Here is a 27,306-nt window from a genome sequence, read left to right as displayed (position 1 = left end):
TGAGAACCATGCTGAGAATTTGATGGAGTGGAAAAAGTAAAGGTATGAGCTATACATCTGAAGCATATTTGACCCAGTGGAAACACCAGCAATAATCACTTTTAGGTGCACTGTCCTCATGCCTCTGGCAGCTGGGGATGTTCTGTTCTGTTGCTGGAACTCCTTCTGGAGTTATTCATAGCCAAGTCCTTCACCTTCCATCACCTTCAACTTTATCATCTCCATTGTCCTCAGCCTCACTTCCCATTAAAAAAAAAAAAAAAAAGAAAGAGTATATGAAAACTATGTCTCAAATTTAACTGGAATAAGGCATGCAGATGGCACTGGTGGTGGAGGGAGGTGATTCTGTGACTTTTTTCTTGTTGCATTTACTTGTTATTAGGAAGATCTTGAAACTAATTTCAGAAATATTGCATGGGCATGTATGCTAAACAAAAACAGGTTAGATAATTAAAATGTGCTGTTAGCTAGATCTGGATAGGATAAATACTTGATTGAACTTTCATACCATAAGGGTAGTCATGCTGGCTGACAGAGAATTTCTCCTGAGGTGATAGACATTGTTTAAGTTAGATGGAGCTGTTGCAATGTCTGAAAATGTCGAGTTCTTAAATTTCCATTAATATTTATGTGTCTAATAGGAAGAAAGATCAATAGCTTTTTCTCAGAAGGCAACCACTATAGAACTAAAATTAATTACTGAAAATAAAATAATTACAGACAACCTTATTTGTGTTCTGGACAGCTAATTAGAAAGATCAAGATATAAGTCAACAATGTTTTCTTTTTTCTGCATTGACTTTAAAGTATCTGACTGCAGCTCTCAGATACATGGGATATATTTTAACTACTACTACCTATATCCTATTCTACCTTATATCATTACTTTTTATAACTTTATCTATTTCACTTCCCTTCCTCTCTCTCTCTCTCTCTCCTTTCTCCTCTCTTTTCTTCTTCAGTTCATCACTTTTCTCCACTCACTCTCCCTCTTTGCCTGCCCTCATTCATTCCTTCCCTTCTAATTTTTAATAAATTTTCCCCTAGATAATTATTTTATACCCATTCAATGTACTCTATTTTCTTGGCCAATAAATGGTGTTTACTTCTGTTTGTGGAAATGGGGGAAAACAAGAAATTAATGCTGTTCCCTGCACCTTCTTTGTTCGTGAATATTGAACTTGCAAGGGCTTTTGATTGCTTTTGCCATTGGCAGTAATCACATTTGCAAATAAAAGCTCCCTGAAAAACAACTTACTAGTGTTAAGTAGGCTGTACATTGACCTCCTCTATCTTTAGGTCCACATACATCAATAACTAATCACAAAGAAACCCAGATGGAAGCATTTTCCTTTCAGAAAAGAGAGGAGATAACGATTTTCCTCTAAAATTTATATATCAGACCTAACCATCTCAGTAAATTTATCTTTCCTTCAGTGGAATTTTCAATTTTAGTCAAATAATTTGAGACATCTCTGATAGATATTCTACCTCTTTTTTTAGCTACAATGCAAATTAAGTGCTTCTAGTAACACAGGTGAAGGAAAGATAAAGGTGAAATGGACAGAGATTTCTGTCATGATATTTAAATCTGAAAATCATGATTGCTTGGGGCTTTCTTTTTAACATAAATCAGGAGTTCTTGCAGAAGATTGTTTGAGGAAAAGCCTTGATGTAGTACTAGGAGGAAATTTAAAATCTAGTTTATAGTAGGAGGCACTTATTTCTGTTGGTCCTGATAGCCTCAAAAATTTCAACCTGGTACTTGATATTGATGGAAACTTACATAATATTGTAAACTATACATGAACAATCATTGTGACAAGGAACAGGAAATTAAACTAGTATATTTAAAACTTACATAGATTTTAACACCTTAGCCTCAATTGATTTGATGGACACTGAAGGGAACAGCGTCCACTTCAGCTGTGTCTGTTCTGAAAGAGAAATGGCAACATGTCTAGTGTACTAATTGTGTGATTCCTGCTGTTTCTCAGCCTTTGCCAACACACTCCTGAATGTATAAGGTAAAAAGACATGAATTACTGAAGAGTGGGAAGGAATAAATAGAACAATGACAGCAGAATTGCTGGGTTATAAACATAGCTTTGCTGTTTATTTTTTATTGACTTGTTTTAGAAGACACTAGAAAGCTACTGTCCCAAGTTTATTTGTCTACAAAATAAGACCAATGATTCTTTAAATCATTCCCATATGCTTCCATGTTATTTTCAAATTGTTTTCCATATTGATTATCTTACATAAATAACCACAGTGACAATTTGTTTTTAAGAACCTGTCGAATATGTAGTTGGTTTTTTCCCTGTTGTATGTGTATTTTTAGTCAAACGTAATTTCTTTGTGAGATGTGATGTTAAAATAATAACTGCTAAAGTCTATATAGGGGAACACAGTACGAGTTTACAAGCTGGCAAATGATTTCTAGAAATTTGAGCACTTGTTCTAATTGGCTACTAAATATTCTTCTGGTTACTTAATGTATTTTATCTCGTTAAAAATTGGCATCATGGTATTCTGCGATTTATTGTAACATAAAATTATTTAATACAAACTTTTTCCTATTACACAGACAGGCAACATTTCATACAATAGCAAATAAAATGTCATTTAAAAAGCAAATAATAAGAATCAAAGAAGCTAAGGCAGAAAAATAAAGTCAGTATTTTCTAAAATTGTGATAGCAGATTTTAATATTTTTTAAGCTACTATTCCAAATACAAAAGATGGCTCCCCATGAGCTTGTACAGTGAAACTTTTAAGATTGGCAGTTTGGAAGGACTTTGGTTTTAAAAGGTCTTAACTTAAACGCAAGCTTTTTCTGGATTGCTGAAGCTCAAACATTGTTTCTAAAATTTGAAAGGCTTGAAGGAATTGTAAAATCAAAGTATTTCTTAATCTTTGAAAGTTTATATAAATTTTTCACAAGTATTTTCCCTAGTGTCAAGTCAATTTCAGTATAATATTACCATACAGATAAAAGCTTTATGTGACAGAATACATTGAATGCTCATTAAAAGTTCTCCAAACCCTTTTTGCCCACCCTGGTCATGCTGCTTCTGGTCATTCTCACTGCTCCAGGGCTGTTCCTATTGGGTGGAGGGGTTGGCCACCATTATTCCTTACCCAGCCCATGCATCATCAGCTTCGTGTTGCCAGTTCCTGGCAGATCTCAGGGCTTCCCCCACCCTGTACACTGCAATCCTCTGCAGCTGGAATGCACCTGCACCAACATACCCCTTGGCAAGAGATGTATATTCAGCTGGGTCCATTTTAGATTGGACATTAGGACCAATTTCTTCACAGAAAAGATGACTGGGCTTTGGGAGGGGCTGCCCAGGGCGGTGATAGAGCCACTGTCACTGAGAGTTTTTAAGAAAAACTAGATGTGGCACACAGTGCCATGGTCTAATTGACACGGGCAGTGTTTGGTCATAGGTTGTAATCAACCACATTAAAGACCTTTTCCAATCTAGTTGATTCTGTGATTCTGTGATTCTTTACTTCACATTTCCTATGATTCTTGTCCTGTTTCAGTTGTGCTGTTATGAATCATAAATAATGCCTTTTAGCTTCATACTGGTGCTTGCAGTCTGTATTTAATAAAGATAAAACATTTTCAAGAAGTTAGGCATCTGATGCTAGGTTTTGTGCAGCCACATCACCTGCTGATTTAAACTACAAGTAAAAAAATGCCTATTGTATAAATGCTGAGCTAAATAACTTCTACATTTACATTATAATAATTTTTGAAGTTAAGATGAGTTTGTGCTTGCTGATTTGTTTCTAATCAATTGTTTTTAAAGAAAAAGTGGAATATTTCTTGAATCATGAATAAAATTCAGCAAGTATCCCAGTCTGTGCACAAAAATATATTTAAAATACAGAAAATTATCTTCTAAAAATAAGAGAAACTGTTTAAATATTGCAAAGCCAAAGAAAAAAAACCACATTTTAAAAATCTTTTTCTAAGAAAATTCTTACGAGAAAACCCTGACATTATAAAAGCACTGATTTCAGTTTGAGGAACTCCACTTTTGCTTCCCCTTTTTTGAGAGATATGGAAGAAATAAATCTTCATTCATACTCATCAGGAAACATTATTATATAATTTTTCCTCTCACTATTGTTTAAAATGGCAGTGTAACTGCACTTAAAGCAAATTCAGATTTACACCCTAAGAATTCTGTATTAAAAAATCCTTTTTAAGGTCCCAGTACTGCAAAATTGCTACTTGGATAGTTTTATATAGATGTAGTTATAAGTAGTATTATCATAGGAAGTATGACAAAGGTTTATGTCAGAAATAATTAGTTTTATTGTGATGATATATAGCATAGAAAATGTATTTCGAAAATAGCTTTGGCTTTAAAAGATTAAATACTCTTTTAACAATAGAAGGTTTAAAATTAATATTTTCCTGCATGTACATTAGGTTTGCAATGAAGACTTGCATGGGATTTGAAGCAGGTAACTTAGTTTCCTTGACATATTTATACTCAAAGACTAACAATCATTATTGCATGAATTTTTTATCCCCAGGAGCAACTTAGAGACAGTTTAGATCTATTATAGTTCTTATAACTAAGAGATTTGCTTCTAAGCACACATCAGAGAGTATCCCACCTCTACAGGCTGTTGGTAGTGTTTCTGCTTTCCTGGCACTTTTTTTCAGTCCCAAAACATCATGACCAAATCAACTGCCACTGACAAGATACTTTTGTGTATTTTCATAGCATTAAACTGACTCTGTGGTGATCTATTTGCAATAGTACCAGTGGGCCTGAGATTGCAAAAAGTATCTTTTTGTTTTGGTGTGAAAAAAACCTCTCATTTTAATCGCTGGTATGCTACAGGCAGATAAATATCGCCCTATAATGTCTATGAAAGTTGGAAATGCATTTTTATATCCAGAATATAGATTCAAAACCAGAGTGAAAAAATATTGTTTTTTAAAATCTTCTTGAAGTTATTAATTATTTTTATGGGTTTTTCTCTTGGTAAAATATATTGTAGCTTGATTATCTGAGAATATGTACAGATATATCCTTATCAGCATTACTGACATTTTTAAGCATAAGCACCTTCTCCAAAAGGTTAATTATATTCTGAGAGCTTTTTAATATTTCTACCGCTTTTGTTGTTTTTGAACAGAATGATACTTGAAATAGTCTCCCTAAAACTGTGGAATTGTCACATAAAAAAAGAACTTCATTATCTTGAATGAAATCTGAGTTATGATGCATCCCATCATGTAAACATTATTTACACACTTCCAAATTTGGAGAAGAAATGCACACCTTTTTTTGATGGAGCACAAATCTACTTTTATTTACATTTATTAAGCACAGCTTTTTTCTACAGCAATATACGTGTAAAGTTTGTCTTAAACTTGATAATTGCAAATCTTACCGATTTTCTGTCAGCACAACAGTATGTTTTCTTCACTATCAGGATATGTATTTGAAACATACTCAGATAAAAGAAATATTTTCTTTCTTGTAAAAGAGGAAGCTGAAACACAAAGTTTAAGTGACAAGGATGAGAGTAGGAAGAAGAACAAGGAAAACCTATGTGCTCTAGGGGAGAAGTAGAAAGTACAGGTTCAAACCACTTTTTTTCTTTTCTGATTTGGTCCCTGATGTGACTCAGAAGAAACCAGAGTTCTTACTTTAGAAGTTGAACCAGAGTTCAACTTTTAGAATTCTTTAAATTTTGGTGTCCATATTGAGACAGTAAGGTCACCCATAGGTTTTGAAAATAAGACCTTATGTCTTCAAGCAGTGCTGACCTGAACCGTCCTTTGAATATATTCTGGTTATTTTGATGCATTAGGCTTAGTGAAATTTGCTTTACTAAAAAATAACTTGAATTTATGCTTCGCTTATTGATAAATAATCACTAAAATTCAAACAAAAATTTGTGGTAACGCTTCAAATAAAGTCAATAAAAAGACAAGGAAGACATGTTTCTGTATGATGAGAAATGTATATCAGATCAGAAGTAAAGAATGTGAGTGTAAATTTTGCAGGTCAGTTTGTATGTATCAGTGTACAAGACTGCCTGGAGGGTATTTACCCCAAATAGATCATGTTAAAGTCAATGAAATCATCATCGAACTTGGAAATTACAAAGAAACTTTTTAATGAAAAAAAAAACCAAACCTTGGATGGAAAAGTATAAAAATTTGTAACAGGAAAAAGAGTCTTCAGAGTGGAAACAGTACTGATCAATACTTGGTATGACATTGCCAGAAGACTCCACATTACTCTACCTTATCCAGAGAGAGACAAGTTACCATTGGGTGCCGCAAGCTCCCGCAATGACTGCACTCTGCTACTTACTTTTTTCATTCCCTTCTTTATCTCTGCTCTTTCCTGGCCACTGCCACGAAGGATGTCATCAACCATCACATCCCCAAGGTATGTAGTTATTCCTGGCATTCTCAGTATTCTTGATTGTTGGCATTCCAACATGTATTCCCTTTAGAAGATATTGGAAGGATTAAAACACATGATAAGAGTTATAGGTGATTCTTGAAACACCAATGAAGAGAAGGAAAAACAAGCAAATAAATAGCTGGCTTCTCTTAAAGATGTAATGACTAAAATTCCTTTGAATCAATTTCCTGATCTGAACAGTTACCTATTTTCTGCTCCATCAGTACTTAGAACAGAGATTTGGACATTGGCTTCCAAGAATATTGTGGCAAAATGTCTTAATCTTCCCTTCTTTTTTAACCAGCTTTCTTCTGAGATTTCATAGCAAAAGTCAAGGCACTCTCATAGACAGCTCAACTAAGATATGTTACACTTTCATCCAAGGCTATGATGGGTCCCAAGAGGTCATCTCTGCCCAGAGGCAGAGCATGCTGGCAGCATAAAACTGTCAACAGGTTATCTGGGCATCTCCAGGTATAGAAAACTGTCCTGCTGAAATAACAGCCAGTTCTGTGACTATGAGAGTAATATGAGAAAAGAATAAACTGAAGCTTAGCAGAAAAACTTTAGTACAGTGTGAGAGATGGCTCTAAAGACAGAATCAGAACAGAAGGAAAAAGAATGAATAAGTCTGAGAAGAAGTATAGGTTTTTGCTATTGTAGTTTACTTGTATCATATCTCTTGTCTAATGCCCTTTTGTTACCATTCTGTTTCCCATATCCAGTGCTTGGAAACCGTTCTCAACCATCACCCTGAATGACTGATCTTTGTGGAAGTGTTGTTGGCTGAGTTTTCACATGGAGTGACTCCTTCCTGTGCTGTATAGTGCAGTGTGATGAATCTTGAAACATCTAATGATTCTACTTGGAAGTAGTGAAAAGCTCAGTTCCTAGAGAAAATGAAACTATGGCAGGTAGAGACTGATTAAAAATGAAAAACAAGATTGTGAGAGGACTTGAACTGTAGTGGGACCAGAATGTGAGCATTTGTGGACAAAAGAATTACTAAACTTTTCCAAATGTTCTCACAGTCCACTCTTGCCAACTATCTTCCTTCTCAGTATCACAGCAATAAGACAACTGAAAGTGTAAAAGTTCAATTCAGGCAGCCTTACTTTCAAGACCTTTTATATTTTCTTCTATTCTTGACAGAAAGGGAGTCTCTTGTTCCTGCTGGTTCAGATTCTCTGGAGTAATAGTTGCCTTTTAATATAAAGTACTAAACCAGAAAAACAGGGGTCTCCAAGCACTGTAGCATGCATTCACTTTAGTAAAAAGAAATTTCCAGCTTGTATCATGCCTTTTCTGTCTTCCAAACTACATTAATTTCTCACTTTCTAGAAACTACATTGTTTTGACCTGCCACAGCTGCAGAAGACAGCTCAGTCGGTTGATGTCCCCTGAAGGAAAAAGGTCTCACTGTAGAGATTTGCCCTTTCTAAATCTATATTGAAGATGGACGGTACCTGCCAAGCTCATTGTTAATACTTTTAGAGTAGGAATTGGGACATTCTGAGAATGAAGCATATATTATTTAACCAGTTAGGTGGCTTTTTGCAAAACTGGCTTGCACTGGCAAGCACTTTGGACACAAAGACTCTTCTTGTGATTCTACCTAGTGAGAGAAAAAATAAACTTTTCAGAAAGGAAAAGAAAATTGTACAGAGGATGTAAAATGCAGAAAACAAGAATGTCAAGTAATTGAGAAATAAATGAGTAAAGAAGGACAGTGGCTGCCCTTTGAAGGAATGCCTGTGACCAAATGAAGTAGACACCACAATTTCTGTTTAGACTGTTGTTTGCACTGTGGGGAAAATGACCCTTCAGTTTATTGTAGGACTGAACCCCTGAGGCACTTCTACAGTCAGACTTCAGAATGAATCAGCTGATATCCACATGTAGGGGAAGGGGGAAAGGCACCTTCAGTTACTCACCTCTGTCACTTCTGACTTTGTCTACAAAGGCAGTACCTCTGAAGTATTTCTGAATTATTTTTGTTTTCCACAGTACACCATCTTTGAGCATAGCCTTAAGGCATCTGTGAAGGTGTTGCTCTGGTTTATCAGCAGAGGGAGGAATCCAGGGCTAGAAAATAAATGGTTTGCCACATCTATTTATGTGTATACAGTTAGCAAAAAGAGAGATGCTTAACTAGTATTTCAAGAAGAGCTTGTAATAGATCAACTCATACTGGCTAGAAATATTTCTTAGAAAAAACATATTATTTTTATTATCCATAGAAAGATTAAGAGAAAGGACATTGAGCAATATGCCTCAAACGCATCTTTGTTAGTGACTCCTTGACTCAGTCTAACCAATTGAGAGCTGGAATAACTGCTAGCACAGTTATTATCTAAGGCTTTAGGTATTGTCATGGTATTATGAAATGTTGAATTTTTTTAATTTCAAGCTTTAAAAATTGCATGTTTTAAAGAGCTTTTTAAGAAGGAAAATATAAATATAGAGAACTAATGGAAAATTTTATACAGATATTTGTGTTTTAATGCCATATCCCACAATGACTATAAAGCATTCTTTTTCATCTTCATCTCAAAACTGCCATGAAAGACATATTGCTTAAACCAACATGAAAACTTTTTGCCCTTGGAGATGCATATTGATGAATATAACAGCTCTATTTCTTCAAAAGATAAGAAACATGGTATTGTGCTGCATTTTAATGGTCTGAAGTATGAGGTCCTTACCCTGGAATTGATTATTGTGGATTGGATTTAGATATCCTGGAGAGAAGGTGATTTGAAAGTTTGATTAATTAAATGAACCCACAGTTTGTCACCAAAGAGTGGGGATTTTATTAAATTGGTTTTCTCCTGCCTTCTTTAGAATTTTATTTCCACACTGTTCCTGCTCATTAGAGAAATGATGATATAAAAAAGAAAGAGATCCATCCAGTTCCAAAGCAAGGGCAACCACCGCAAAATTCCCCTCCCATATTTATTGCCAAGCATGATATGATATGATATGATATGATATGATATGATATGATATGATATGATTGATATGATATGATGAGATGAGATGATATGGTGTGGAATATGGTGGGTTGGTGGCAGCTGTCCCAGCTGTGTCCTCTCCCAGTTCCTTGTGCAGCCCCAGACCCCTCGTTGGTGAATGGAGTGAGGAGCAGAAAAGGCCTTTTCTCTGCATAAGTGCTTCTCAGCTGTGACTAAAACATCCCTGTGATTTCGATGCTGTTTTCATCTCAAATCCAAAATATTTCCCCATACGAGCTACTATGAAGAAAACTACCTCTAACACAGCTAAACCAGTACAAAAAGATTTATTTCCTAGGTTCCTGCCTTATAGGAAAGAAACAAATATTTTCTTTCAAAAGACAGAAAAGAAAGAAACAGGAAAGAAATAACAGAGTAAAAAAAATGCAAGGAATTTATATTCTATCTTCCCCTTTAATTATTGCTATCACACACATTTGCACAGGAACTCAAGCACTCTCTCTTTCTTTGCTGATAATACAGGCCATAAAAAGATTATCTTTATATGTCTCCAACTAAATTTCCAGCACAAGGATGTAAGGATGTAGCAATAACTATGAGCAAAGTAGTTGACATGGCAACAGCAAATAGCCAGAAGATCTGGTGCAGTCTCTCAAGATGGAAAAGCTTGATTTTCCTCACTAAGGGAAGAAGGAAAAAATATCTCTAATTTTAGATATTTTGTTGCATTGCAGTACAAAAAATTAAATTGCCTCATGGCCTGTTTTAGAATTAGCAGGGAATTATAATAAAGAGTAGTTATTAAGCTACATTATAAATGAGAAATTATTTATTATTATTTATTGTATTCATTACCATGGTTTGCTGTTGACTTAGATATTTGAGATATTGTATTTGCCTTAATCTCTAAGGATATATGGATAGGCAATGACAGATGAAGTTATTAGTCTTCCATGCAGCCTCCAAACAGCACTTACTGGACAATTCTGTGTTGTGCAAATTTCTCATGGCAATGCATTTAAATTGAAAATATGAAAATATGAAAAAAATGCTGTTTAATTCCTTTCCTGTCTGTGTGTAAAATTTGAAAGTCTACTCCTGAATAATATGTATCAATTTTACTGTAATAAAACAAACTTCCTTTGACATAAATAAAACAGTAATCTTAGAATACCCTTAGAATGATCTCAATTATCATCTTTTGTCATGATTGAAAAGGTTTACTCATAAAATGTCCCCCTTTTTATTTAATTAATCTGCAAGTTAAGATACAACAAAAATAATATTTTAATATCCTAATTGAAATCATTACCTACTCCAGGTTCTGATGCTCACATTGTGTAGTACTTTGCTTTCAGCTTGATCCAAGTCCCACTGAAAGTAGTGGGATAGAGTGGATTAAGTATTTGCTAAATTGTTCTATTGATTTCTGAAATGTTGAAGTTCATCATTAATGAAAATGGTATCTTGGACAGACTTCTGAGTTTATATAACATCGTGGTGGGTAAAAAGCCTGCAAGCAACCTACAAATGTATTTATCTTCCTGTTTTTGCAGTACCATTGTATTTTAGTTATATTTTTTAATTGTAGAAAAAAACTACGTCCTTGCCTGTTGTTGTTCTAACTGTTTCTACTCAGAGAAATAATTGTTAGTTATTCTAGCCCAGTTTCCTCTTTCTTTTAACCAGGTGCTGTTGGGGTTTACTCCCCCCATTTTTTATTAAATAAGTTTGTCATTATTGCTAATTGCATTTTGAAATTTGCTTTGAGAAAACTAACACACATTCCAGAACAGACAGGAATATTGTGTGTTATGCAAAACTGTGGCAGATAACAGTTTTGCATTTTTGCAATACAGTGAATAAATACTAAAAAATTGAAACCCTTTGAGTGAAACAATTTCAGGATGACTAGCAACTCACGAAGTTCCTGCTGCTGTCACTACTATATGTTTTGTCCATTTCTTTTGCTTCTGACAAGGATGATTTCTGGACAGGTATTGGGAGACCCAATATGTCCTGAACAGAATATCTGCTCCCAACTATGTAAAGTAAACTCATTTTTCAGTAAAAAATACCACAAATGAGGAGAGATTGTCTTCACTGAGCAATGGTCTGCTACATTTTAGCAGAGAGATTTGTCCATTTCCATGTATGGATGAACACTGTTTTGCCCATATTTGAATGTTCATAGGAGTGGGAGCTTCTGAATGTGTAGGACCCATGCCTTCACAAAAATTATGGGTTTTGGCGTGCGTGGCAATGGACCTTCAGAAAATCAAACTCAGGTTGTCCATGTAGTTGCATTTTTAAGCTTACTGGACCATTTTTTACCTGGAATCAAATAGTAATTTAGTATTTCTTACATTATACTGTCTATATAAATAAATCTAGTATATGTGTATATAATTATGTAGCTATATGAATTACATATAACATTTGGCATTTATATTCACTAGTCTACTATTTGTTGCGCAAGACTAAGTTGACTTTGGAAAGGGAACAGCTACTGACTGCCAATTTTTCTTCCAAATTCTTCCAAGTGCTTGTCTAGAACTGAAAATTCTTACCTATATCTTTCTCTCCTTTCCTCCCCTCTCCTCCTTTCCTATCTCCTCTCCTTTTCTTCTTGTTAATAAATTAATTCTTCCATGAGAAGCTAATTTTATTAAAACAGATATTTTGAAATTCAAGATAAAATAAATCTGTGTAATTTATTAGGTCTGATAGCTAAATAGAAAAATTATTTTGAAAATTCTTTTAGAAATGCCCTAAGTAATTCTCAGTAATATCCAATGCTAGTATTGAAATTTATACAAAATAGGGCAAAAATTACTAAAAGTAAGACTTAAAAAGAAACACCTGTCCATGGTGGTCCTTTTTGGTCCTCCAATGACATGCTGTGATGTAACAAATTTTTGTTCATCATGAAGAGATCAGTGATTCATCTCTTGTTCAGCAACTTCTTGAAAGAAATTACTGTCTTATGAATTTGGCAAGCTTCAACTCTTATCTGAAAGAGGATATCTAACATCAGAGCTCAATGCTGCTACTTAATACTTCTTACTAAGGATTAAAGGGTCAGCCCCACTCAGCTTCAGTTATTGCAGTCACTCCCACCTGAAGTCTACTGGCATTAAAAAGACATCATGGTAAGTCACTATTTTTAAAATTAAACAGAAGAGATAATAATTTTTTATTTCCATAACAGTTCGCTATCTAGGATTCACAGAAAGTTCATACAAAAATGAAGTTCTTAATATATATTACATGGTCTTTGGAAGACAAGTTGATTCTTACCACCATTTTAGTAGTACATCCAGGGAAAATTGCACTTTTGTGCAACATCTTCATTCCTATGCAGCATGCTTCAAATCAAAATCCTCCCTGTCAGGAGACACACATGGATCCATCATAACTCCATGAGTGCACAATATTTATAAAGGCCACCCTGAGTACTGTGAAATTCTATTTGCTTTTATAGCAACAGGAAACAAATTGAAGCAGTCTTTATATAGTCCCAGCTGCAACTGCTTGAAAATGGGAATGCAAAGTATTCCTACGGAATAAGAACTCTTACAAGATCTTGAAGGGCCACCACCATGATAAGAAATCACCTTCCCATTTGATAAAATTATTTTAAGCCACATTTTCTATCTGGTCCCTTAGAAATCATGACTCTGACATCACCTGTGAGACCTTTTTCTTTCCTGTCTCTTCAAGACAACCTCAGAAGAAGATTCAGTCAGAGCGAGGTTGTTTATGACTCTAATAAATAGCTTCCATAGACCATCATTAACTAAGTTAAAGAAGAAGCATATGACAGCTGCAGACAAGTCTGTGGTTTTCAATAGGACTGGCCAGTAAGTGGTGTAGAGATTGAAGAGCTCAAAAATTGTCCTTCTGTAGACTGTTCTTCATCACCATGACTAAGCTCAAGACAAATCACTTCCTAACACACAGGCATACCCACCATCTCTCCATCCTTGCCATGATCCATGCAGGAAGAAAACAGGTTGTATATAAACTTCTTCTCTGTACTCCCCTTATTTAAAAATACAAGCAAGCAATTGACTTTCACCTCTAACATGCTGCTTTGCATTTGATGGAAGTGAGTTCCTCTGAACACCATAACTGAATCCCTCTGGTGTATTTGTGTCCGTTTGTCTATGCAACAGCCTTTGGCAGACTAAAGATGTTTAGTTCAATGGTTTTCCTGCTGGGCTGCATGACATATTTCCAGATGATTTACCACACAGCTTCCTGTACTGTGATGAGACATCATCTGTTACTCTTCAAGCAATTGTACTTCATGCTGGTTGCAACTTCCTGCTGGGTTTTTTGACCAACAAAATTGTGAAGATTCTGGAAAAAAAAATCCATAAGTGTTGTCTGAGTATTATTGTTTTATATCAAATTAAATTGACTATGATTTATGGGTTGTCTAGGTAGACTCATAATGGTAGATAAGCTACAAGAGAAAAAAAAAAAAAGCAGCAACATACAAAATATTCTAGTAATATTACAACAGAGAGAAGTAGACCAAGAAGAGTTTTGTGTTTTTTTTTTATTTTTGTCATAATGAATTCAGAGTTGTTCACAGTGACTGAATAAACAAAAAAACAAGATTTGAAATCTACAATTCAGAATGCAGTAATGCCTCCAAGGAGCAATTGCAAATACAGCCTTAAAATGACTCATTGACTCCTGTGTATTGACCTAATATTGACTTTACTAGAGATTAAGCTTCCATAAATTGGCTGGGGAAAGAAATAGCAGCATAAAGATTTCTAACTGGAATACTTCTGCATATGCACCAATTCAGCAAAACACTGAATGTTGTTTACCTTTATGCAAAGTTTCTCTGTATCAGTGTCTCAGCCTCTGATGAACTAAAAGTGATTGTTTCTGAGCAGATGAGTTCATTTTGGTCTGTTGGTGTATATTCAGAGGGGAAATCATTGGAAAGAGATTCCTTATTTTGAGAGATTATCTACACTAACATCCTCATTTGAATGACATGCTGGGGATTTTCAACAGTTCCTTAAATTATTTGAATGAGAATCACATAGCATACATTTGAATCCTTAAATAATTTACAACATCATGAATACTTAAATGGATTAAAATTTAGGTTGGTTTTTATTATTTTCTTTATTTAAGGATGAGGAAGACAAATTCCTTTATAGGAGTCTTGTTGCATGAGGAGTATACACACAGAGAATGAGAGACACAGCAATCCTGTTTTCAACAAAAGAGTTATTTAAATAAATGCATTGGAAAACCACTTAGAAATCATTATTTAAATGTGGTAGGCAAACTGTTAACTCAGTCTGAAATTATTTTATATTTTCTGTGGGTATGATACTGCTGCAAACTAGATACTCAAAACCTGTAGTAACTGCAGCAGTGTCCTGGTTCTGGCCCATAACAGCAGGAGGAAGTCTGGGATGATATCTTATTATTTGATACTGCTGTATGTCACTGCCAGAGGCAGGGAAAAGGGACTCTGTCTCTCTTTTCTGGGAAGGAGGCATGTCCCTTTGTGGTGGAACAAAAGCATGGGTGAGAAACCTGTTGATGTTGCTCATTGTTTTGGGCTCAGTGGTGAGCATTTCTGCATGTGAAACGTTCTCTTTTTTGTATATTCTTGTTAATATTGTTGTTCCTACTGTTAATTTTCTAATCTCGTTGATGTTTCCAGTAAATTGTTCTTATCTCAATCCCTGATCTCTGTCTTTTGTGACAACAATTCTCTCTGGTCACCCTCATGGTGGGGGAAAGGAGGCAGAAGAGGCAGAAAAGGGAGTGAGCAAGTGGAAGTGTGGTTTGGAAAGTCTGAGTGGGAGAACTAAATAGGAGAGTAGCATTCCTAAATCATGACATACAGTAATTGTTCCTTTGACTGGATTTTACCATTTAATTTATGTTAAGCTTTATTTATTTTATGCTTTTCCACACAAGTTTTCATTTTGCTCAGGATGGCACTTTTCATATTTTGAAAACCAAACAATATAAGAAACACTGAATCAACTGAAAAACTGTAGTCACTTCTTCACTGTGGGAAGGAGCTGCAGCAATCAGTGAGTTTGCATTCTGTCATTCAGTTTGTTTTAGGTAGGAATTATTAACAAATGAGGGATTTGGATGAAAGCAAATGGAGAATAAAGAGAACTTTATTCCAAAGGTCAATATGAGAGCAACCCTAAAATACAGAAGTGTTTAGAAAGAAAGTGAAAAGCTAAGTCAGCAGAAGGGATTTGAAGCAGATCAGAGAAGGAGAAATAAAAGTGTTTGAATGGAAATTTGCTTCATTCATAGCAGAGAAATCAGGTTTATTTTTAGGCAAAACATAAAAGGCACCAGAAAAATATAATGTGGACAAGGGTGCAAAGAGGTGATTGCATCAGAGCTACTGTTTTCAATAGAAATTGTGGTAGGCCATGAACACCTTAGCAAATGAGCATCACACAAGAAAAAGTTAAAACTAAAGAACAGGTTGCATATTACTATAATTATCTGCAGACTTTTCCAGTTCATAAAGCTGCTGTTATAGCGTACTGTTCAATAATATCTCTAACATAAACTTCTTAACTGAGGTTACAAAGACAGGTTTTTTCTCTAAATTTGTGACATTTACTGTTTACTTCTCTGCTCCTCTACTAGGATTTTGGTAATGGTTTGTACTTTACACCTTTTTTTTCCACTCATATATGATGAAGGTCACCACAAATAATGGCTGTTTTTAGCATGCATCCTTTTCACAAGACATTTCTCTCAAGGCTGGTAAATTGCCATTTCTCATTACTTCTGGAAAAGTGTTTGACTACCCAAAGTTGCATACAAATATTATCAAATAATTAGCATGATGTTCGTACCTTTCCTGGGATCTGCTTTTCAAAGACTTCCATATTTATTTATAAGCTGATAAAAAAGAAAATTATTTATTCAGCTTTCTTTTTTGTTTTTTTTTAATGCCTAATAAAGCCATGAAGTGATGATTGTGACTTTACAACAAGAATAACATCAAAACACCCAAAATTTTACCAGCTGCTTCCACCAATTTAAATTCAACTATTGTCTGTCCAGAAGAATGTGGTTTACTACCCCAGTAGAGAGAAAACAGATGCAACAGCATAATGCATGCTTGTTCAATGCCATTGCTGTCCAGCAATTTTGTCTCTTAACTGAGGATATGATGCACAGGAGCTGTTGAATTGTACATTACCAGCAAATATTAACAAGAGCACAGTTGGTTTATTCTAGACCCATAAAGCAGACTTACTAGTAAAAATAGCTCATCTATATTTCATCAGTATCAAATGCAATCAAAGACTAACCATATCTAAGGGTGCAGAATGACATTTTATTCACTGTCTTCAGATCATTAATTCACCCAATCCTTTTCATTTAAAAAATCCTGAAATATTTTTATGTGGGTTCTTAGCTACTTAGCAATATGATATTCAGTAGGAGGAAATTGAAAATATCAGTGTGTGTCTCAGTACCTATCATTAAGAATTAAGGAATTTTTAACAATTTATGATATTTTATGCTATGTTAAAATTATTGGAATGACTAAATATTATTTATATCTAACTATGTAAAAATAGGAACCTATAGCAGGCAACAACCAAAATGACAGCCAGTTCTCTCTATCTTGCACTTGTAACCAGGCTGAATTTGCAAAGAAATACTGTGTCCACTTATAATGAGAAAAACCAAACTGATAAAATGGTGAGAGGTTAAAGGAAAAATTGTGCTTAACCATTAGTTCACATTAACTTGTAAGAACAGGATTTCTGTTGAGGAGTCATGGAATACATGGTAATTTGGAATGCAGTAACAATTTGATCTTCAGATTTGTATACACAGATTACTGAAATAGAAAAAGAAATTCCTTCAACAAATCTTTTGACATACCATTGGGCTAACATAATTCAATGTATTTCCTGACTTTTGACATCAGGTATTACACACTTTAAGGAACAATGTCAGTCACAGAGATGATACTGAAGTGTTTTACCTTTAAAGGAGTTAAGTTCTTCTCACACTACTGCAAACATCTTGTTTCCAAGACAATTCTTTGATTCTTAATTGACCTTTCCTATTGTGTCTGTATTCTTGTGAACTTTGTGCAGCTTCAAAGTACCAACATGCAATATTAAATTAGGATGTCAATTTGTTCATTTCTTTCCTTTTCTGATGTATGCCAGTGAGCTGTTCATAGAATAACAATTCCCCTGTGAAACACCCTACAAAAACCCTAGAGATGATTTTAAGGCAGAAATTAATCATTTTTATTATGTAATCTGTGTCATTCTCAACAAAACCATGACCACAATTATAAAAGGACCTTGCTTTTCAGTTGTGCTTTTTTTCTTTATAAACTACATACTGCCTTTTGGTTGAAATGAAACACGCTGTAAATGATATATGAACTAAAACATGGAATTCTGCTAGAAAATGGGTTTGGAGGGAAAAAATCCCTGATTACTAGCATTCTTTAAAATGAAAAGAATTGAACTTATTTCTAGGATTTATAATGCTGTGAATAAAATAATGGTACTGGGAATATAAATGAGAATCGATAAAGTAAATGACAAAGAGACTTAAAGCAACTTCTGATGAAAAAATTTTGGAACGGATGACATTTTAATAGAGACATCTATAATAGGTATCAAAATATAAATTACTCTACTAAGTTCATCATTATTTATTATTTAGTTACATTGTAGAAATAATCATAGTGTGATGTAGACATTAAAAATTCTACCTTCTATTGTTATACAGAGTATTGTTTTTTCCTTTCTATAATGCTTTTGATATGCAGTTTCAAAGGAATTGTAAAATTATTATAAATTATTATCAGGTTATAATTGCTATAATTATTATTAATATACACATTATTATTCATGCTATATTACTACTATAAGTAAAATTATAAGAAACTTCAAAATCATTTCTATTTTTATAAAAACACTGAGATTTTTTTTCATTTACCTTTAGAGGCAAATATTTGATTTGATGGTAGAAAACTATTGATTAGTTCTTAATGAATACCTGAAGGAGTAAAATTTATCTTTCCTAAATATGATTACTAGTCTATAAAATGTGTTTGGATAAACTGAACATGATGAGCTTAGGCTTTCATGAAAGCTAAAGTGACTGCTAGTTGAAATGTTGATTGCTAGATGAAAATTTTCCAGCTAAATGTTTATTTTTTATACCATCTACCATATGACGTATGTACATATCAAACTCACAGCTCATTACTTTGGCAGGAATAAGGTGACATGTCAGATTCTTTTTCAAAGAAGTGGATACACAGACTGAATTTTAGTTTTATTCCCATATTTTAAATTAATGGTATAATATTTCACGAAATATACTTTCCATCAAGTTAAACATTTACAAACTTAAGAGCTAGTGACATGAAGGTGGCATTAATTCCCCTTTCCAAATATCACAAAATGTATATTGACACATCTCAAGCTCAAAATATCTTAAAAAGATACAGTCAATTAAGTTAATTTACTTTCTCGGCACACTAATTGAACAAGTTACCATTATAAGATTTATCACTTAGTTATACCATTAACTGAGAACTTGTTTTATTCTATATTTAAAGTAGTATCTTAAATTTATTCTGGTATTTAAATGGCAAAATATTTAATTATATAAATTTCTCAATACTTTTATAACTTTTTGTATGAATAACTAAAAGATTAATACTGGCAGGTAGAAGTATATATATGTATATAATTTATATAATATTATAAAATATTATTTTAAGTATAATATGCATAGGGTTCTTCTTGAAATGCCCAGTAACATTATCTGATGTTATTTGTATCATATGGCATTATCTATCCCTTAAAAAATTTAAAAATTAAAATAGATATTCTAACTTTAATTCAAGTATTGATGTGATAAATTGTTGAATGTTATAATTTGGACTACCACAAAACATCTGAAACAATTCACATTGTCTGTATTCAAATTTCTGGATTTGATTAAGATACAGTGAGTTAGCAAATTTCAGTTTAATGCTGTTTAGACACATGATGTTGACTCATAGTTAAGCAAAGTGGCTTGAGACAAGTTCACATACATGAAGATTTATTAACAGAGAAGTTGTGTTGAAGGAAAATTAAAAACAAGAACTGGGTGAGAAGGTAAGGGGAAGAGAGGAAGGAGATGCTATTACTGCTGACTGGAGCATGATCAAATCAAAGGCAGGTTCTGCATGCTAGAGCCACTGACTAGGAGATCTATTTACAGCAGCACTGTTGGAGTTGGCAGGTGCAAGATTAGAGGAGTAATAACACAAGAGCAATTGCATGAGAAAGCAGGGGAAAAACCCCTCTTGGTCAAGAGGAAGCTTGGGTGAAGGGTTATGGATCTGCACCTGGGAAGCAGCCCATGGATGGGCAAATAGAAGAAAGACCCTTACAAAACAAAAGGCAAAGTCTAAGGCAATTGTCTACAGCACATCTCAAGCCAGTGGGGACTGCTTGTTAATGAGGCTAAAGCTGTTCCTGAAATAATTCAGACTGTCTTGGTCTGCATGTGATTCCTGGCCAGTTTATGAACATATATTCAGGGTGCAGTCATTTTAGTCAGTGAGCTTGGCCTGGATGCTGTGGAGGATGATAGATGGGGGCAGCAGGTCTCACCCCTTCCCTACAGACCCATCTCCTCAGCTGTGCCAGAGCTCTGGCCCCTGTCTTCTGAGAAAGCAATCCTCATCTCTGTTACATAGAAGAAGCCTTCACATGTGTTTGAAGGAGAGGTGACTGATTCTGACATTTCATTCACTGTCAGAGAATGAAGAGATACTGTACAGACTATCTGACTTCACAAAAAAATCATGTCTAGAAAAAACGATGTATACAAAAAAAAACACATTAGGAGTAAGTGACTCAGCTACATAATCATATCCTAGTTATAAAACTGACTGTTTAGCAATGGATTTTAACAAGATTTATTTGTTTTCTGTTTTCAAGCAAAATTTTAGGGCAACTCTCTGTAAGGAGCTGTGGAAAACAAATTCATCTAATGGTCTTCTGGGAAAAATGTAGAAAAACTGTTCAAGCACGACATTATTCTGTTATTTTGGGCGATGATGCATCCATAAAAGAAAAACAATCAAAATGCTTATGAGTCTATTTTCTTTAAAACACTCAAATACTAGTTTCCAAGAAAAACAAATATATCTTTACAGCTACAGAGATACCTGAAAATAACAAGTCCTGTTGTCTCATTTAAGTTGCAAAAGAGATGGTCATGTGCATTTTCTAAGTCATGGACATGAGTGATTTGCTATTTAGTAAATGAGAATGTGTGAAATAGATTTTGAATGTTCAATTCATACAATCAAGACATATGTTAGAATGAAACCTCCTGCATGCCTAGAAAGATAATTTTGCTAGTCGGAATAGTCTTAACTCATCATTTCAAGTGGAAGGGGACAGGTGAAACTGGAAATTTCTCCCCATCCAAACCATGGGTTTCTGAAGCTGTTCTTCTGGCTGCCAGGGGCCCAAAGCACTGCTCATAATTCCTGTCTTCCTCAAACAAACAAAACCAAAATGAAATTAAAAACCTCTGCCAAGCCTAGTGCTGTGCCCTGAGAGGGCCTCCTCCATGGAACTTATGAGACTTATGGGGAAAGGAGGAAAAGGACTAACCTCAGGGTCCTGAGATCTAAAGAAGGCTTTGGATTGTTAGGGATTTTGTGGAGGCTGTTTCTGACGCAGGACTGCAGAAGCCTTTTACTCTCATCATATCACATTGAAAGTTTTATAGAGCAGGTCAGGCTGACAGGGATGCTTGTGTCCATCTGCAGCAGAACACCTTCTTGAGCTGTGGGCTTATGCACTGGAGCCACCCTAATATTTTCGATTTCATATGTCATTGCTCAGTGCTGATCCACTGGAAAACAGCTGCTCAGATGTCCCCTGGGCAATAAATTTACACATAAAGAAACCTGAGGACCTTTGTTCTTATATTAGTGATGGATGAAAATGTTTGGTATATGATAAGGACTGTTCCCAGGAATGATTAACTCTCCTTTTCTACCCTGTGAATGGGCAGTGTGTGAGAGAGCAGATTTTGCTGCCATGCTGTTTGTACTTCTAAGATTCCAGCAGCCACCCTTTTGCCTTCATCTGAACTTCCCCACTCCAGGAACTCCTTGGTTGTTTTGCCTTAGACAGTGAAATAAGCTGTACACATTGGGAAATTGTGATATCAGAGAAGAGCAGCAGAAAATTTCCTAAAAACAAGAATTCAAATAGACCTTATTCCTATTCAATGAAGCATCTTCTGAAAAGCAGTTGTAAAACCAATACAGTGTCTTCCAGTGCCAACCAATACATTGTTACATGCTGCTTTTAAATAGTTGATATTTGTTATTTAAGGAGTAAGAAGGAAGGCAATTAATTTATTAACTTTTAAACATTTAACACATATAATATATCATTATACTCATATTGAAATGTGATATGCAAATGATACTAACAGATACTTAAGACACATACATGGGACTTTTAATCCACTCTACAGGTCACTTGGATTTAAAATTATAACTTGGATTCGATAATTATATTTCAATATCTGTTTTTGGAGAAGAGCAATTTTCTTTTTGGCAATGACAAGCAAGCTGCCTTTTTTAAAGAAACTTGCTTTGTTCTAACATGGGGAATTGGAAGTTGAATCTTAACAAATTCTGTTTCACAGAAACTGTCCCCTCTTTGTGTACACATCTTAATTCATATCCTAATGTTTTTCTTGCACTTCTATGTATAGTCAGAAAACAACAGAGAAAACTGATTTCTCACAGCTCCCTGAATTAGTATCAGATAACAACTTTTAGCTCTTTTCAATTCTTGAGAATAAGCTAGTTTTCATTTTAAATTTAGGGATTATTGTGCTTATGATGCTCTTTAGTTTGACTTCTGCAAGATCAGAATATTAATTTTTGCAGTATGTGTCACAAACCTTCTGTCATAAGTATCTTCTGACTATCATAAATTTACAAGGTCAATTTCTTTCATTTAATGGATCTGACTTAATTTGAGTGTGAAATGTTTTGGCCTAGCTGTAACCCACTATTATAGCTAAGAATAAAAAAATCACTGTACTGCTTGGTACTTTTTAATAGCATCTTTCACACTGTGAAGAGCACAACAATCTTTAATTCTCTCATCCTTCTGACCTATTCTGAACAACCTCACTCCATATTTGCTCCTTTAGTCCTGTATTTCTTATGTGCAATTTTATCATTTACCAAGGATTTACATATCCGTACTTAAACTTCTCAGAAAGAAAAATGAAGGTCAGGCCTCACAAAGAAGAAAGGTTTAGATCAGCTATTCAGAGTAAATTCTTCACTGTGAGGATGATGAGGCACTGGAACAACTTGCCCAGAGAGGTTGTGGATATCCCATCTCTGGAAGAATTCAAGGCCAGATTGGACAGGCCTCTGAGCAACCTGATCTAGCAGAAGGTATCCCTGCACATGGCAGGGGTGCAATTAGATACTTTTTAAGATCTCTCCCAACCCAAACCATTCTATAGCTCAGCTATTATCAAGGATTATCTTCAAAGTGGACATAACTCAGAAGTGGACCTGCATTTTTCAATTCTAATGCTTTTTTGAAAATCAGTAGGTGTTGCAATGGCAAAAAGTATTTTCCATTGTGCCATCTTGCTTGCCACACAACATTCCATTTGGTCTGTAAACCAATGCTTAATTTTTCAATTCTTACTGTCTGAAAAAACTGTTATTATTTTTGCCAATTAGTTTAGTAGCAAGAGGCATTTAAATAATATTCAGTGAAAATATTTGTGATCGAGAATCAATATCACAAACAGAATCCAGAACACAGTAGTTGGAAAGACTACCTCATTTCCCTCCTCTTCATCTTCATTTTTCAATTATGAATTGTGGCAACTTGTTCACACTTTGTGTAATGGCATTTTATCTTTACTTTCAGAGTTTAAAAGGACTGGAAATTATTTTTTGTTCTGTTTGTTCTTTGACTTTAAATATAAAAGATGTTATATTTCATTTATAGAACCTCACAAAAGGAATGTAGATAGTTATACCAAATGATTATGTAAGTACCATTAGAAAGAGTAAATCTTGTTATGAAAGGATTCAGTGAGTTTTGAAATCATGGAAGATAACAGCTTTTTAAGTCCTTACCAGCTAAAGTTATTGAAATGTCGGATTAGTATTATGAAATACTATTTTTCTTTTACTTGAAAGAACAGTTTTAAGATTTTCTTGTCGGACAACAATGAGATATTCATATAGAAACAATATGGTGAAACAAATCATGCGATGCATGTTAAAATCTGTGAAAAGAAAATTATCTTAAAAGATGTGGAAGAGAATTTTATAGCAATGTCCTTCACAATGTAAATACTCAAAACTATGCAGAAGGTAAATGATCCTTCATTTTGGGAAATTTTTAGAGGCATTATTTTTCCACTTGCTGTGACTATATGCTGAACCTATTACTCTGTGTTTGCACTAAATGAGACTTGGAGGAATCTGAGTTTTATGCCCCATGAAGCTTCCTTTAGAGCTGTTGTCACATCACTTCATCTTTTTATGAACCAGTTTTCTGCCTCCATAGAGCCATGAAAGAGCTCACACAGACAAAAGAAGATGTCTCTTAGGACTCGAGTTATTTTCAAGACTCAAAGCTCTTGAGTAAATATAATGTGCTTTAGCGACACCTCTGCTAAGCCATTTTTCCACCTACATACTATAGAATGGGGAGGAAGATTCTTATGGAGAAAAAAAAACATTTAGTACAACTAACAGGAACTCAGATGGAAAATATCTTCCTAAGGAATCTTTACAGAAATGTGGACTTGCTTTGTGAATCTGTAGTGACATGTTTGCAGTATGTTTATGTTTTAATTAGTTGCTTTCTGTAATTTGTGACAAGCAATTGTTGATCAAGTTCATGCATACATCTGAGCCTTACAACACACCTTTGAGAGCTCAATGTCAATGATCACTTTACAGATTTCAAATTTTCATAGTAGGGATAGAGACAGGAGAATCAGATCCTGCCTTCAGAAATCCATCTCTACATTAGCATTGAATGTACATTTTGGTTAATTAATAAAAATAAATCTATACTTTCAAAGTAAAAGGAAGAACTGAAGTTTCATATGTAATCTGTTATTTTCTGAAAAAGGAGGGGGCATCAATTTTATTGTCCAAATTTCATTCTTTAAACTGAAATTTTGCTATTTCAGAGGTATAATAGCATGATTTGAACGCTAATTTGGTTCTTCAGCTCTTTTCCTGACTATAAAATGGGAGTATCAATGTGTAGTGATATGACATGGAATAGGAGAAAGATGAAGTAGAGAAAAATAAATATTAATACTAGAAATATTTTCTTATTTTTTTTACCATTACATAAAATACCTGTCAGCAAGTAAAATGAATATTTTTAATCACAATCATGACAAAATTTGATTAATTATTCCGTTCTTGCTGTCAAATTGTGAGAATAATATTTCTGTGGTATAAGTGATGGCTGTATAGGTATCTCACATAATCTGTTTACTTAAATGTTCTCAAATAAAGAGAAATAGAATCAAAGTTATTAAAGTTGTATAATATTTTCTTCATGCAATAATGACCACATAATTACAAGAGTCAGTTATGTAATTATATTTGTACTTGAGCTTAGATTTCATGTAAGTGTATGCAGTAATTCAATTTCTTCTGCATGATTATGCAGTGTCATAAAAATTTAAATAAATATGGAACAAAGCAAAATGTGAATAATGTAAGTTATTAGAAAGAGAACTTGTTCAGTCCAAAGTTGCTTAATCATCATATGCTCAGTTTATTACTACACATTTCCCTTTTATTACTCCCAAGAACTTAGAACAAACTTTATGGGCTCTCAAACCTGTGATTTAGATTATTATGTAAACTATGCTACATATTCATGTTCTGTAGACTTTCATTATTAAACAACTGATTCTTGGACTTAATAAGAATAATTTCTCAGAAACATCTTCATGAGCTCTGCTGTTGAGGATACAATCATGTTCATCAGCATATGGTAAGAAGATGTGGAGTAAAGAGAGATGATGAGGGAGTCACAGTTTTATTAGACAAGTGTAAGAAGCTGTGGGGTATTTATTCCCATATAAACCACCAAAGTTAAAAAAAAAAAAAAGAAAAATAGAAATAGCTAAATTCTGTAGACAGCATAGGCAAATATATCTCTGTTTCAAATTATTTTCGTTTGGAAGCAGGTTCAGAGATCGCCTTCTGAAGAGGAATGTTATGTTGGAGGCTCCATGATTGAAGTAAATTAAGAGGTGAGTAGAGTTCAAAGCATGCCAAAAAAGTTAACAGGATTTTAGGAGATCATGCTTTTGGACACGACAACTAAAGTTTGAAGAAGTCCAGTGAGTGTGGTTCAGGTGTATCAGTTGAGGTATATCTGAATGTTGAGGAAATACTTTTTCTTATTCCCATTGTTCTTGTTCAACAAGGACATAGTTGAAAGCACATTACAATTTTAAATAAAACCCCAAACAAAACAAAAAAAACCTTTAAAAAACAAAAGTAAACAGAAACAGAGTGTGAGGATTCTATGAAAAGATCAGAAAAATAATGCAAAATTCTTTTGTCCTTGAAACGCATTATCTAGAAACTGATATAAGTGAAGGATTTCAACATGTTTCACTCTTCTACCAAATCTCTATAGATTCCTTAGGAGATATTCTGCAACTATAATGGAAACATTACTGGAAAAAAATCTGAAAAGTAATGATTCTCCTTTATATTTTTTTTCTCTCAGCCAGGATTTTGGAAAATATTTCTTTGACTTTGCCATAATTTAACTCACTGCATAGACTGATCACATTCAAGGGTAGATTCAAGGCACTGAGCTGACTAGACTTTCATAAATGTTCTTCTGGCTGTGTTTAACTCTTATTTAGAGGGAATTTTCATTTCTTGTTATGATAGATTTTTTAAAATGGTAGTTAATAGCTATAAAAAAATAGAATTCCTTCCATAAGAAGAATCGTGAAGTGGATCAAGTTTAGGTCATTACATTAGAAAATGCTGAAAGTACTTTATGCTATTTTACTTAAGTCTTTATCATCACTTTAATATTTAGAATGTATTATCTAATACTTTTTTGTCATATGGTAATTTTTGTGTTTGACTTTGTAAGTTGGATGAATATTCTTTGAAGATTCTTATTTGTGTATTATTTCCCATATTTTAGGAAAAGCTGCCTGACAATAAGTAGTTCCACGGTCTGACATCAAAATATCTTCCATCAAAACCATGTCATTTTCATCCACCCTTGCTACTGTCCAAACTAATCTGTTACCTGACTTTTGGGCCACTGCTGAAGACACATAAGAGATTCTAATTATGGGAAAAGTGTTTGGTTTATGCAGCTTAAACAAAATTAGAAGTGAAGTATTTTATTGATTTCTTAAAGATACATAATTAACCCACAGACAGTGGATGAGGATCAACATCAACTTACCAACATAGTCCTAGGGACTTGCAAAGGATTAATAAATACTTACAAATTTGCTGTGAGCTTCTGTAATTATTCTCAAAAAATTCTAATCTCAGCCACATGCAGAATGATGGTAAATCACTTCTCCTTCACAGGCAAGGTTTAGTTTCTCACTTCTGGGACTGTGGTTTTGCTACTTGCAGATGCCTCCTGTGGGAGACATCAATAGTCTCATTTGTGTCAACATGTGCAACCTAAGCACCACATCTACATGTTTTTTGAACATCTCTGTTCCTCTGTGTGTGTGTGGGTGAATTAATAATGGTATGAGTTTTG

The 27,306-nt window shown here is 34.2% G+C and overlaps 2 long non-coding RNA genes across 2 annotated transcripts; one reads left to right on the top strand and one right to left on the bottom strand.

Annotated features, from left to right (window-relative positions):
* On the top strand, positions 1-26,937 carry LOC135288634 (uncharacterized). Its single transcript, XR_010351665.1, has 3 exons — positions 1-42; positions 25,739-25,804; positions 26,725-26,937. It is a non-coding gene; the product is annotated as an uncharacterized LOC135288634 (long non-coding RNA).
* LOC135288626 (uncharacterized) lies at positions 5,431-27,306 on the bottom strand. Its single transcript, XR_010351664.1, has 6 exons — positions 27,038-27,306; positions 12,734-13,798; positions 12,296-12,446; positions 8,393-8,543; positions 6,363-6,501; positions 5,431-5,532 (listed from the first exon to the last, which is right to left on the bottom strand). It is a non-coding gene; the product is annotated as an uncharacterized LOC135288626 (long non-coding RNA).

The sequence above is a fragment of the Passer domesticus genome, chromosome 1 (assembly GCF_036417665.1).
Source record: "Passer domesticus isolate bPasDom1 chromosome 1, bPasDom1.hap1, whole genome shotgun sequence".
Taxonomy (NCBI): Eukaryota; Metazoa; Chordata; class Aves; order Passeriformes; family Passeridae; genus Passer; species Passer domesticus.
Note: the sequence above shows the minus strand (reverse complement) of the source record. Positions and strands in the feature narration are given on the sequence as shown.